Here is a 13611-nt window from a genome sequence, read left to right as displayed (position 1 = left end):
CATAAATTTTACATATCTGAGTGAAAAGGCTAACGGTTGCTTTCACTGGGTCTCCAGGGTGAGGAACTCGGGCCCGCCACCTGTAACAGCCATGAAACCACCAAACAGTATTACACAGGATCAGGTTATCATTGACACGCCTCCCAATACTATTCAGGTCCTGTAAGAGTAAATATGTGTTAGGAATTCTCAGGAGTTTTTGGTTGCAAGTATCAGAAACCCAACAGAAGCTGGTTTAAGCAACAGCAGGAATAGATTGTTATTCTTAACCTGGATGTTACAAGGGAGTGGACTGGCCTCAGGGACAGATGGTGGAAAGGTTCGAACAATGTTTCCATGTCAGATCTCTTGGTCCTTCCCTAATCTCTGCTCTCTCAGATAGCCCTCGCTATAAAAAGGCAGAAGCAATGTGCTCCTCAGAGCCTACGAATTCAGCAAAGAGAGCACCCCTGAGTTTCTGTGCCAGCCTCATGATTGTGCCATCCCTATTTGGGTTGCATGCCCATGCTTTTGGCAGAGAACTCAGGGCCAAATAATTAAGAATCCTTTCAGGATTGCAGAATAAGGTTAAAAAAAAAAAAGATATTTCCCCAAAAGAACAGATGCAAAAAATAAATAAAACAGTCAATGTCTACAAATATCCTTTAAAAGAAGTGGTAGGCAGGGAGGATATATGTGAGGTAATGAAAAGGATGCAAGCTTTGGAACCAGAGTTCTGCCTTTGAAAACTCTTCCGAACAGTGAGTGCCTAAATCACTCATCTTCCTCAGCCTCTTTTCCCACCTACAAAGCAAGTCCTAGCTTGCAAGATGATTTCACGAAGTAGATATCCTCTTTGTAAAGCACCTAACATGGGACCTGCCAGATAGTGCACGTTCTGTAATGGTAGTTCTTATTATTTGGATGAGGCAAAGAAGCTGAGATTAATTCCAAATCTCAACCAAAGAGAAGCTGTGTTGAAAAGAAAAAATATAAAGTTTACTTTAACAGGGATAAAATAAATGACCATATTTGCTTTGAAATACTTCAAATAAAAATTAGCATAAACTTACAAAATAGCAATTATTTTAATATAAGGATCAATGTATTCTTATAGGGTGAAGCATTATAGTGACTCATTTACAAACCAAGCATGTGCTCAGAGTGTTTAGTTGCAATAAATATGTGACAAATTTTTCCAGTCTTAATATTCACATTGATATTTAATACACACTGAATAATTAGCACAATTCAAAATGGGCCAAATGCGTTTCCATAAACAGAACCAAGAGAAGGAAGCAGCAAAAGCTTGTGGATGAGAACGCTATTTAGAGTTCGAAATCTCATTTCCGGCTCTCACACTAGCCTCCTCTGCGACCTTACCTGCCAGACCATTAACTTCTCAATGCTCTCTTCGACTGTGAATGAGGAAGCTGCTGGACCCTAATTCCCTCCAAAAGATGGTGTTTGAGAACATGGCATGAAAAAGGAAGAAGGTTTATTTTAACCCTTAAATTTCACCTCATCTCCTAGGACCATTTTATTAAATGAGCAATTAATTAATATATACATATCCTTCTTATTAGTTGCATGCATATGTTAATTTGCTTTTAACATGTAAGAACAAATCTATTAAATAGGCATATTTCATAGTTAGTATAGGAATTCAAATCTATAGAATCACAGAGCTATAAAGCCAGAGAGGTAATCCTAGAATGGAACTTGTCTAACCTCCTAATTTTATAGGTGAAAATAATAAGAAACAAGTCTATATTTTCTAGGCCTGAACTTCTACTCCACCATTCTGCTCAAGCAAGAGAAGTTTAAAGGTTTAAAAATTATTTGTAAAAAAAAAAAAAAGTTATTTGTAAAGCAGTTATCAGTTCTCTCGACTACAAAGAAGAGAAGAGTATAAATAACAATAAAGAAAGATGTAAGAGAAAGGACTAAACACATATGGCCCATACTGAAGTCTGAAAATAGTTGAAAGGTGACCTTGAGATGGGAGACAGGGGAAAGCCATTAATCACAGAGATAAATGCAATAGAAGAGGGGGAATGAGGGCCTCAGAGAATTTTTACTTGATAATCTCTAAGTGCCACAAAGATAGCACATGACAATCTACAAAGTAAGAAGTTGGCAGATGTATGGCAGAGGGCAAACTAAGCTCTAGAATTCAATGAAAATGTTCACTTTAGTGACCAATATAAGATTATAAAAATCAGTGATTGATAAGGAAAATGTTAAATAACATGTCATCTCATCATACAACTGTTTTTTGAGTAACTACAAATAAATTCTAAACAAAGAGAAAACGATTATTAGTAGGCCATATATGCCAAATGCCTAGAAAGTCAACAAATCAATTGTGTTAAATGACAACTTTAAAAAAAAAAACAAAAAAAAAACTTAAACAGCTTCTGTAAACTCATCTTTATGGCCCTTAAAACAATTGCTAAAAAGTGACTTGAGCAGGATTTTTGGAGTGCTAGAGTAGGTTGCTCAACAAATCCCTTCCTCAAAAAGCAATGATAAAACTGAAGAAAACTGTCAAAAACCAACATTTCAGAATTTTGGAATCAACCAAAGGTACAATTTCATTGGAAATGGACAAGGCATACCACAAATTGAGAAATGTTTATAAACATTTATAAACAATGTTTATTTATAAACATTATAAACATTTATAAAATCATGAAAATAAGTCCTAAATCTTGGATAATAACAGTGGGAGATTGCAGGGTTTTAGCCTGGAGCTGCTTCCAACCCCCTAGCCAGTACCATCAGCTTCACAGTCCTGGAAGGGTGGGGCAAGCTGTAAAAAATAGCACTTTTACTGAGAGAGCTGTCTTGATTTGGAGGAAAGGTCAGAAAAGGCCAGTTCCTGGGCACTGTCAGAAAGAGTAACCATCTTGATGTTAAAAGAATGGGGAAAACCAACGTCAGGGCTGGCCTGAGGTGATGATCCTGGTTGAGTCTAGTAAAAACTGGCAGACTATCTAAAACAGCAGTCCCTAACATTTTAGCACCAGGAACGGTGCTCCTATGAGAATCTAATGCCTGATAATCTGAGGTGGAGCTGAGGCAGTGATGCTAGCACTGAAAAGCAGCACCAAATACAGATGAAGCTTCACTTGCTTGCCCAGCTCTCACCTCCTGCTGTGTGGCCCAGTTCCTAACAGGCCATGGACTGGTCCTGGTCTGGGGGCCCGGGGTTGGGGACTCCTGCCTTACAGTAGGGGATGGTTCAACAGTCCTCTGTCAATTCAAATCATAATTTGGAGATTTGAGAACAGAACTGAATAAAGAAGCCAAATGAGGCAAGAGGTTTTAAAGAATAACTGAAAAACTTAGTCACAATACATGACATAATACGAAGATCAAAATCACATGTAGTTCATTGAGTACTAAATTTCATGTCATTCCATATAAACAGCATCTAAAGAAGATGATAAATGGATGAAACCAGGAATGTTCATAAATCCAAGTCCTAATGTTAACATCAAAAAGAATCGCAGTGAAGGGTTCTAAAAGTCAGAAAACAAACATTCACACTCCACTTTTTTTTCCTCTGTCTTAACTGAGAAATTCGTAAACTGTGAGGGTTTTGAAATCATTGTTGTCTCAGATAAAGTACTACAGAAATCCTTTTCTCATATATGCAATAATTTCTTACTTCAAGAAGGCAAATAAGAATTTTTCTTCTTTCTAAGCATTGGATAAGCTGAAGAAAGCATGCTTCTCCTATGCTCTACATAAATTCAAAGACAATAAGGATATTTATATTTATTGATATTTATTGATATTGGAGTTACAACTGCAAAAACTTAAAATATTATTATACCAGGAACTGGGGAGTTGGGAATGGTTGATCACTAAAATTTAACTGACAGTGTTGTAGACAACAGAGTGTCAACAAAAGCAAAAGTTCCCTGAAAGGCAAACATCAGAATGAGTAGAAACTGCCTCTTTATTAGCAACTCCAGTTCTCATGGGATGTAGATTGTTATGGAAACTGGAGTAAGGATGAGGAAAATAAGGAGACTAGGAAATATTGTCATTATGAACACGAGCTCATCTACAAACTCTAAAAAAACCTTTCTTCTTTGAGTTATGCCTAAAACTAGGCTGATCTCCTGTTGCTATCAAGTCTAAAATAAGTCCACCAATATTCTAGGAGCCAATCTGATCTCCATTTTTGCCTTTGTTTACCCAGGATTCTTATGAAGACTGAGTTATAGGGTATGGGGAAGAGTATCATGGTATTAAAAACAAATTGACCTTATTAACAAATTTGATGGATTACAAAGATCTTTAACACTAGAATCTGATTCTTATTTTTGTAAAGAAAAGATGTTGTTATCCTGTTTTGTTTTGTTTTTAAATAAACTAGAAGGCAGTGAGAAGTTTTAAAAGAGAAATCCTTAGTCACATTCAATTTAAGACAGAAATGGGGTTAGCACACACTTTTAAAGTAACTCAAGGAGCTGTAGAGCTCAAAGCTGCACCATCGATGCTGCAAACAGCCAGAAGCATGGGGTATGTCCGTGGTGCATCTCCCATAAAGACCTCATACCTCTCAATGAGTGTCTCCTCTTACGACCAGAGGTGCATATCTGAGTGCTCTTCTCTCCTAGATTATATCCAGACTGTATTTTTATAAATAGTCAGAAACGATTTACTTATTTTTTCACTATAACATATTATAGCTTGAGGTTTTCATTTATTTATTTTTTAGATATTGATGTTGATGTTATTATTGCTTTAGAGAGTATGTACTTTCTCAAGTCATCAACTTAGCCATCATTAAGAAGACTAGGGTATATACATTTATTTTAATCTTTTTTTGGCTACCTAAGAAAAAGAATGTTCAAGTACAAAGAATTTTGAGGTCAATACACTTAAGTAGTAGTCTAGACTTTGTCACTAACCAGCTATGAACACTGGGGCAATTTTCTTAATTTCTGAGCTGCTAAAAGATAGGGATGATAATGCCTATCTAGAGGACAGTAGAGTTGGTTTAAAGAAACAGCACATATAAACTATTTATGATTGAGCCTGACTGAATAAATAAATAAGACAAATAAGGAGACATTTTCAAAATCAAATCTGAGTGTTTCACCTTAGGGATTGTCTGTCTCCTGCAATTTTGTTTATGTGTTATGGAAAAATTAAAGCTGTAGAAACTGAATTACATTGAGAATTTTCCAGTTTTTAATGTCTTCTCTACTGGGGCAAGAGTCAGCAAAGGATAACCAATCCACTATTTGTTTCTGCAAATAAAGTCATATTAGAACATAACATGCATACCCAGTCATTTACATATTGTCTATGACTGCTTTTGTGCTGCAAAGGCAGAGTGACAGAAGTTGCAAGTCCTGTAAGGCCAAATATATTTACTATACAGATCTTTACAGAAAAAGTTTATCTATTCCTCCTTATACTAGGTCACACTGCACAGGTACATGCAGCAAAGCCATTATCAGAATCTACATAGTTGGTAAATAATTTCAAGCTTAATTATTCAAACTGAATCAACTAAGAAAATAAATCATGTGTAGAAAAAAGAAGAAAAAAACTAGATAAACTGGCTGTTACCTACCCAGTCTCTGACAAAAATTACAGAAGAATATGGCATGGTTATGGTCCAGCAGAATCTCTCAGAAATCCTACATTCTCACTAGAGGGGACAGGAGGAAGTTAAAAGTAAAAGAAACCTTTCTTAACATATTTGCCAAATGAAATTATCAATATCAGGTAATTTATAGAAAGACAAGTTTATTCCTAAATAGACTTGCTACTTGAGTGACAGCTAGGTACCAAAAAGTCACAGAAATGTTAGCTCATGGGCACTGAGAGTCATTTTTCATGTGTGTCTGTTTTTAAAGTTCAAACAATTAACATCGCTCAAGTGACAGAGACTCATGGAAGATGACAGTTTATCAGCCTTTCACAACCAGGATTCCATGAGAGCATTAAGCCCTAATGGCTCAAGACATCCATCATATATAATGAATTAACTTATCCCCTATGCATCTAGGATGGTACTACCGTATGATCCTTGGGAGAATTGAGGAAACAGTAGCTCAGTCATATTCTATACACCTTTATTTTCTCATAGAACCCCAGTAGACAAAAGCTGGTAGACATAGGATCAAGGGACTATAATTTAGTCACATTTTCTTCACAAGACCTATAAATGCCTTACTCTCTGTCCTAAGCCTTGACCATTAAGAAATGCCTATCGTGTGTGAATTAGAGACAAACAGACTAGGATGTCAGATTATAAAGAAACCACAGAATCACCATATTTCTGGAGTCACTAGAGGGGGCAGGAGACTTTGGGAAATAATGCAATAACACTTGCTAATTGCTTATAATTTAATAGGGGCTCAATAACTGCTAATGGCTATTAATTTTTCCTACTGTTACATTCAATTCACAAAATCGTCTAGCAAAAAGAACAACCTTGCTTATGTACCATACCATAATGGGCAAACAGTCCCAGTAGCTACAATGTCTACAAAATAGAAATGGGCTTGAAAATGGAGAAAGTGCTTGGCAATGTCTTTTAGATTTTCAGTAAGTTAGAGTCAAATAATTCAAAGATTTAAATGACTAAAGGGTCACTATTCTTACCATCCTCTACTAGAAAATGCAATTTGATAAAGTCAAAACTTTTTTAAAATAATGACTCAAATCTTAATAGAAGGGCCAGAGCATTTGGCTTGTTGAAAAAGTTAGAAGAGTTTTTATCTTTCGACAAAATTTCACTGGTAATTAGAGAAGTGCAAATAAAATAACAATGAGATACCATTTTTTACACATTCATTATTAAAAAAAAAGGAAAAATAAATATTCATTGTTGTCAATAGTGTGGCAATAAATACTCTCATACTGATAGAAGTAGAAATTGATGCAGCCTTTTCTGGAGAGTAATTTGGCATCTATTTTATGTGCATACCTTTTCACTCTGTAATTATCTTTCTATGAATCTATGCTATAGAATTCTGACATGTTCAAAGATACATGTTCAAATATATTACTGCCTTCTTTCTTGCAATTAAAAACATAAAAACTTCATCAACAAGGAAATGCATACATTAATTATGATTACACTATGCTATATGGGGATGCAATACAATCATTTTCAACCATGAAACAATTCTATATGCTGATTTGGAAAGCAGTCCTAGATATACTATTAATTGAAAAGGGGGGAGAAAATTCCAGAACGATCTTCATAATATGACTTTATGTAAAACATCGTCATGTAGATAGGTGCATTTGTACACAGATGTGCACACACATAACAAATGCAAAGAAAAATATGTGGAAGATGTATACCATACAGATGATAGGGGTTCTCTCTGGGAAAAGAGATAGGAGTAGGAAAAGGCGAATAAGAGGGAAGTTAATAACTTTTACACTCTATTTACTGATGATTTTAAATAACGTAAAATTATTTAAAATTTTCATCAAGCATACATTACTTCTGTGATTAAAAGCATTTTGAATCATTACTAATAGATTTGATATATATCTTTCTAATTTAGTCCAGCTACAGACCAAGAAGCTTGATCTTATAATCAAGACTTCCTATCAATATAAATTAGTAGGATAGAAAAATCAGTGCTAACTTTCAAAAATAAATATGTTAAGTGAAAGATAAGAACCAAAAATAAATAAATAAAAAGTCCTGATTCAAATTTAACATTCATTTAGTACTAGCAATGTGTCAGTCACTGCGAGTCGCTTAGCATTGAGAGATTATTAAACATGTATAGGCCCTGGCCTTAAGGAGTTCTCAGTTTAGTGGAAGCATTTGATTTATAGGCAGATCATTTCAACACTCTGAGATAAATTCAGTGTTCAAAGCATCTAGAGGCTATAAGAACACTGAGGAGGAGTCCCAGAAAGGAACTCTGGGTAATGTCTGCTCCTAGAGTCCAAGGAATTGATCTTTGAGATGTGAGATTCTTATCCATCTGATTGCAAACAAGATCAATTAAAGAAAAGGGGGGGGGAAGCACTGAATCATCCATGGAGACCTTAATAACTCTTCGTTATATTATTTTACTTAAGGAGTAGAAAAGTAAATATCCATGTCAACACTATGTTACATTTTAGCTTACTATAAACAGATTAAAAGATTCAGGGATTCAGGGTTACATCATTTATTTATTTCTTGCTGCATTCCCAACAGTAATCATAGGCAATTATTCAGTCATTTATAATTTACAAACCACCTACATGTCCATCATTTCATTTCATCTGTACAATTTTTGTGTTAGATGAATTTTTCCCATCACACAGATTAGAGAATGGAGGTTTAGAGAAGTTATAAATACTGGCCCTAGCCAGATGACATTCTGCAAAAAGTGGGGCATTTTTCTTCATGTGGAAGAAGATTCTAGATTTGCAAATATAATATTTAATAATTAGAGAAAATACAACAAAGTGTCCCTGTTTTCTCCATAATTAACAGCAAGACTCTTTTAAACCATGCTGATATGATTACAGTAATTATCATGGTAACAAGAACAGGATATATTGTAAGAAAAGGGAAAAATATCAGCCTAAACTTTCCTCGGAACTTCTAGAAATGCCTAAAATGATATCTTACTTTTTTCTCACCTTTCCCTCCAGGCAGCTGTTCCCTCCACCCCAAGCACTTCTAGTGATTTAATTTTACATGTCCACAACGTAGTTCAATAATATACTATGTCAAGCGTGAGACTTTAAGGAAATTCAACACAAAATAGTTTATTTTAAAAAGAAAAGGTATGAGAATCACATAATTAATTTAAATTTCAAGAATATGTTTGCTTTAGGTATGTCTTGATCTAGGGGCTCAAATAATGACAGAAGGACCCAGACCTTTCTACTGGTTCTGCTCTCCTCAAAGTTGGCTTCAATCTCAGGGGTCAAAATAATTACCAGCAATTCCAGACCACAGGTTTCTAGGTTCAGATCCAGTGAGAAAAGTACACACATTTTTTCCGTAGCAGCTCAAGTAAGCTTTGTTTTGCCTCATTGGCTCTTATTGAGTGACATACTTATTACTGAACTTGGCCAGAGGAGAGTGATACTTTGAATGGCTGGGTATAAACCTCAAGTGAATCCCTCAAACTGGAGGTAAGTCAATGTCCCATAAAGCATATAGAATAAGAAGGAAAATGGAGTGTAAAACAGAGTGGATCCCTACAAGAAAATCAGTATACAGTTGCCGGGAGAAAGCTTAATGGATTCTAAATGGCAGAAACAATAGTCATTCATGATAGTTGATGTCTTATATTAAACCTCAAGCTTAATTTTATGTTAACTAAAGGCTGAGAGTTGTTTTGTGGCACAAAGCTATGTACGTAAGAGTAAGGAAAGGTGATATAGAGCAGGTTCCCTGGGAAGCTGACTATGAAATGGAGAGAGCATGCGTGAAGTTCTGGGACACACATTCAATATCTATGAGCAAGTGAAGGAAGTAGTGGAAAATGTTAAACTCTGAAAAAGTTGGTCTCAGTCAATCTCACAGAGAGCTCTGAAGCTAGTACGGTCTTCAGAGTTGTCCCAAACTGAGGCAAAAGAACCAGGCCTCTGTACCCCACATTGTCCAGTAATTGGATGTAGGCTGCTCCTGGGAGGAGACATAACCTTGGGCGAGACAATGACCTTCCTCTAAGGGCAGTTCCTGGGAGATACTCAGCAGTGCTCTCTCAGCAGAGAACACTACCAGAAGCTGGGTAAATGAGTGTCTTGATACTGATACAGGTGATCTAGGTGGCACAACACATGGGTTTACCCCTTGTGCTACCCAGACCGACTGGTGGTAAATTAGTTCATTTCTTCCGGGACTCTGGTTGGTCTCTTTTCCTGGGGAAACTTGCAAGTAGAAAGTTAGTGGAATAAACTATGGCCCCTCAACCACTGCAACTGTTCTCAGGGCTTCAGCTGATATTTATTATCTCCTCCCTCTGCTACCAATTCTAGATTTCCCTCTCCCTTGACTAGCACCTATGCCAGTCTAAGTTCCAGGGTTATGCCCCTGTTCATCATGCATTTATCAGACTGTGGTTGTCCCACTTGTACATTTATGGTCAAAATCAGGGGTTGTGGATGTACTAAAAGACACGCAGTGGATCATCTGGCTCTGTTCCCTGTACAACAGCCATTAGCCTTAGCTGATCCCATGGGGAGCTCTGAAGCTAGAATTTCCTAAGTAGAAGCAAGAGGACCAAGTCCCAATGCCCCACATTGGCCATCCTTTAGATATGGGCTGTTCTTGAGGATGGGGCATAATCTTGGTCAAGAAGACTCTCCTTTGCTGAAGGTAATGCCTTGGTAGGTATTCATCTCTGAGCTGTCCATAAGACAGGCTGTGAAAAATTAAACATGTGTACTATAAGCCTTAATTCAATTTCCAAAATAACAGCTGAATGAATGGGTGTCTTGATGCTAAAGGCAGAGAGTGCTGAGAAGTAAGGAGAAAGCAGGTGGGGAATTTAGGCAGCACAAAAGGAAATAAGAAGTGAAAAAGGGAAAAAATAATAATTTTGTTTCTATTCTTCAAGTTCCATAAACTAAATTTTAAAAAGTACCACTACTGTCTCACTTTCTCGGGGAGTGTAGAGGTAATAATGAACAAATGCTTCAGTAGGAATTTTGGGTATATTTTTTTCCAAAGATACCGAAAGAACAGATTTGCTTTACTTACAGGTGTAAAATAGTTACAGACTTATTATTATAAATCCAGTTATTTTACTTTGAGTTGTTAGGGGGACACATCAGTTTATCAGGAATGGAAGAGAAAAGGTCAAGGAAACAAAGAATCTAGCTGATATTCATTTTCATATCAAACAACACTACTTCCCAAGTGCTAATTTCCCCAAATTATCAACGTGAAGTCAACACCATCTCATATTCATTGGACCCATATTATCAGATTGTTCTACTCAGTCCAATTTTAATTCATTGGAAAAAAATTTTTTTTTGATGTGTAGACAAAAAAGTGCCTATTTGAAATTTTTTCAAAATATCATCATGTGGAATAAATATTTTGGGATCATAACTTGTTTCTGCTTCCATTGAACCCAAGTCATCTCATAAGGAAGCTCTTCTCTTTTAGAGTTAATATGAGACAGACTTATCTAAAAGCAAAGTACTCAAAAACCAACTTTAATCAGTTTCATTTCCCTGACTAAAACTAATTTCACACTAAATTCTATTTTAAATACAACTCATTAAGAACTTATTCCACACATTCTCCGCATGGTACCTAACAAAGTCACAAGAAGTCATCCGCACCCAACCATCACAGGTTCCAACTACATCTCCAAAGTAAACTCTGACAAAGTATATGCCATGAAACCCAGGTCATAGGACCACCACATTTTCAAAGAGTTTCAAAACAGATAAAAAAAACACCTGCCTTTATATTACAAAGAATCATCTCAGAACTCTGATGTTTGGGTGACTAAGACCAGAATGATGGGATAACTAACTGCATTAGTCTGCTAAGAACGCCAAACAAAATATCACAGACTGGGTGGCTTAAACAACAAAAATTTATTTCTAGCAGTTCTGGAGGCTGAGAAATTCAAGGTCAAGGTGTCAGTCTATCTGGTTTCTGGTGAGAACCCTCTTCTTGGTTTGCAGACAGCTACCTTCCTGTACTGTCTTTACATGGCAGAGGAAAAGCTTTGGTCTCTTCTCCTCTTATATGGCCACAAATCCCCTCCTCAGGGCACCGCCTTCATGACCTCATCTAAACCTAATTACCAAAAGCCCCACCTCCAAACACCATCATGCTGGGAGTCAGAGCTTCAACCTATGGATTGGACGGGGGGCGGGCAGGGCACGAATAGTCAGTCTATATAACACTAACACACTTAGCGATTCAAAATTATGTACTTTTTTTGGTCAATATTTCAAGGCTGTTTTTAGTATATTAAATAATTGCCTACATTAGCTGCCTTATTACACAGGACTTAAAATTGGTCATAGAAGTATATTTTAACAATTATTTTTAAACACAGTCTTAATGATAACTGCTTAGATAAACACTTTTTGTGCTATGCTCTTGAATGTCATTTTGCATTTTAATTGGATATTTTATCAGCTAATCTAAACATTTTACATTATACAGGAAACCCAAGAATTGAGAAACTATACTTGATTGAATTGTCTGGTTAGCTAAATATTAAAGCAGAGATCTTTTAATTCAACAATTTCTGAATAGACACGTACATTATATCTTTACCTATCTATTTATGGCTATATAGTTGAATACATATATTTAAGTTAATCTCAGGGTCTTACAAGGCTTTAAGAAGAATTTGATCAGCAATAATAATATTATACTATAAATACAGATGGTCAATAATTGATTGTTCTGTGCATATCAGATGGTCAACATTAGTTTGTTTTGTGCATATCAGAGAGTAAGTCTGTGTTTTTATCTTCTAAAAAGAAGATGGAAAATCATTTTGAGTCCTCCATTAAATAGATGTACTACATAGTAACAAAGAACATGTACAAGTCCAGCTAATCAAGTTACAGAGTCACCAATAGAAACACTTATCTATTCCCTAGAATAACAAAAACTCATCATAAATATCTACAATATCATAAAGTAGGTGAAATAATTTATATTAGCATAGTCATGCTGACTGTGGTCCTCCCAGCTACAGAATATTCAAGTGACTTTGGTAGTAATTGCAAATAGTTGTTTGGTCTTAAAAGATACAATAAATTTGACCTAAAAAACCTAAATTATCTTTCTTTTCTCAGCATTTATACTTTCCAAAAGTGAGGATTTGACTGATGCCATTCAATATGAAAAGTTTATATTAAACCCCTTACCTATCTACTCACTTCTAATCCAGAATTATCTGTGAAGTGACCGATAATCTTCATATTCATCTCAGTTACAGTTCCTAGCCCCCTAGGTCAAGCATCTGTGTTAATCTAACAACTGGTTCTATCTCCCTAACAAAGCACTCTGCAAGGATGGTTGGGACTGAGTCAGAAAAGTACACAGGAATAAGAATATATGGAGTCCAATTAGTCAGGTTTAGATATAACGGGAGTTAATTCACAGGACTCTACTTGTTTGGGGTTCCCGTACATGACACCCTCAACACTACCGCCTTCTTCCAAACACCTTTCCCCCAACTTCACCAAACAAAACAAATATGAAGTCTTTCTCTTTACTAGAACATGAGTCCATCTTTTATGCAGCACTCCCTATATGATTAGCAACTCTTCTACCCAAATTTCATTTAATTATCTTATTCCCAGGAATCAGTATGATTCTGATTATTTTTAATCCTTTTTGGAGATATATGTCCATTAGTCTTCAGTAATAATTTCACTTGGAAAACTATATTTATATTTCACATATCACAGAGCTTATTCTGAAAATCTCTGGCTAACTGCATATATGATTCTTGGGCTGGATACTTAAATAGTGATCTTTGGACACACTGGACAAAACAGAGAAATTATCAGTCCATATGCATGTCTGATCTCACTTTTCTCTATTCCTGAATAGGCAGTGGGCTTGTAAGTTTTTCACTGAAATTGACAGATAAATATATTTTTATTAAGTCCCCAAAATAACTCCCTTCCTAAATT

Source organism: Pteropus vampyrus, unplaced genomic scaffold (genome assembly GCF_000151845.1).
Source record: "Pteropus vampyrus isolate Shadow unplaced genomic scaffold, Pvam_2.0 Scaffold30, whole genome shotgun sequence".
NCBI classification, from domain to species: Eukaryota; Metazoa; Chordata; class Mammalia; order Chiroptera; family Pteropodidae; genus Pteropus; species Pteropus vampyrus.
Note: the sequence above shows the minus strand (reverse complement) of the source record.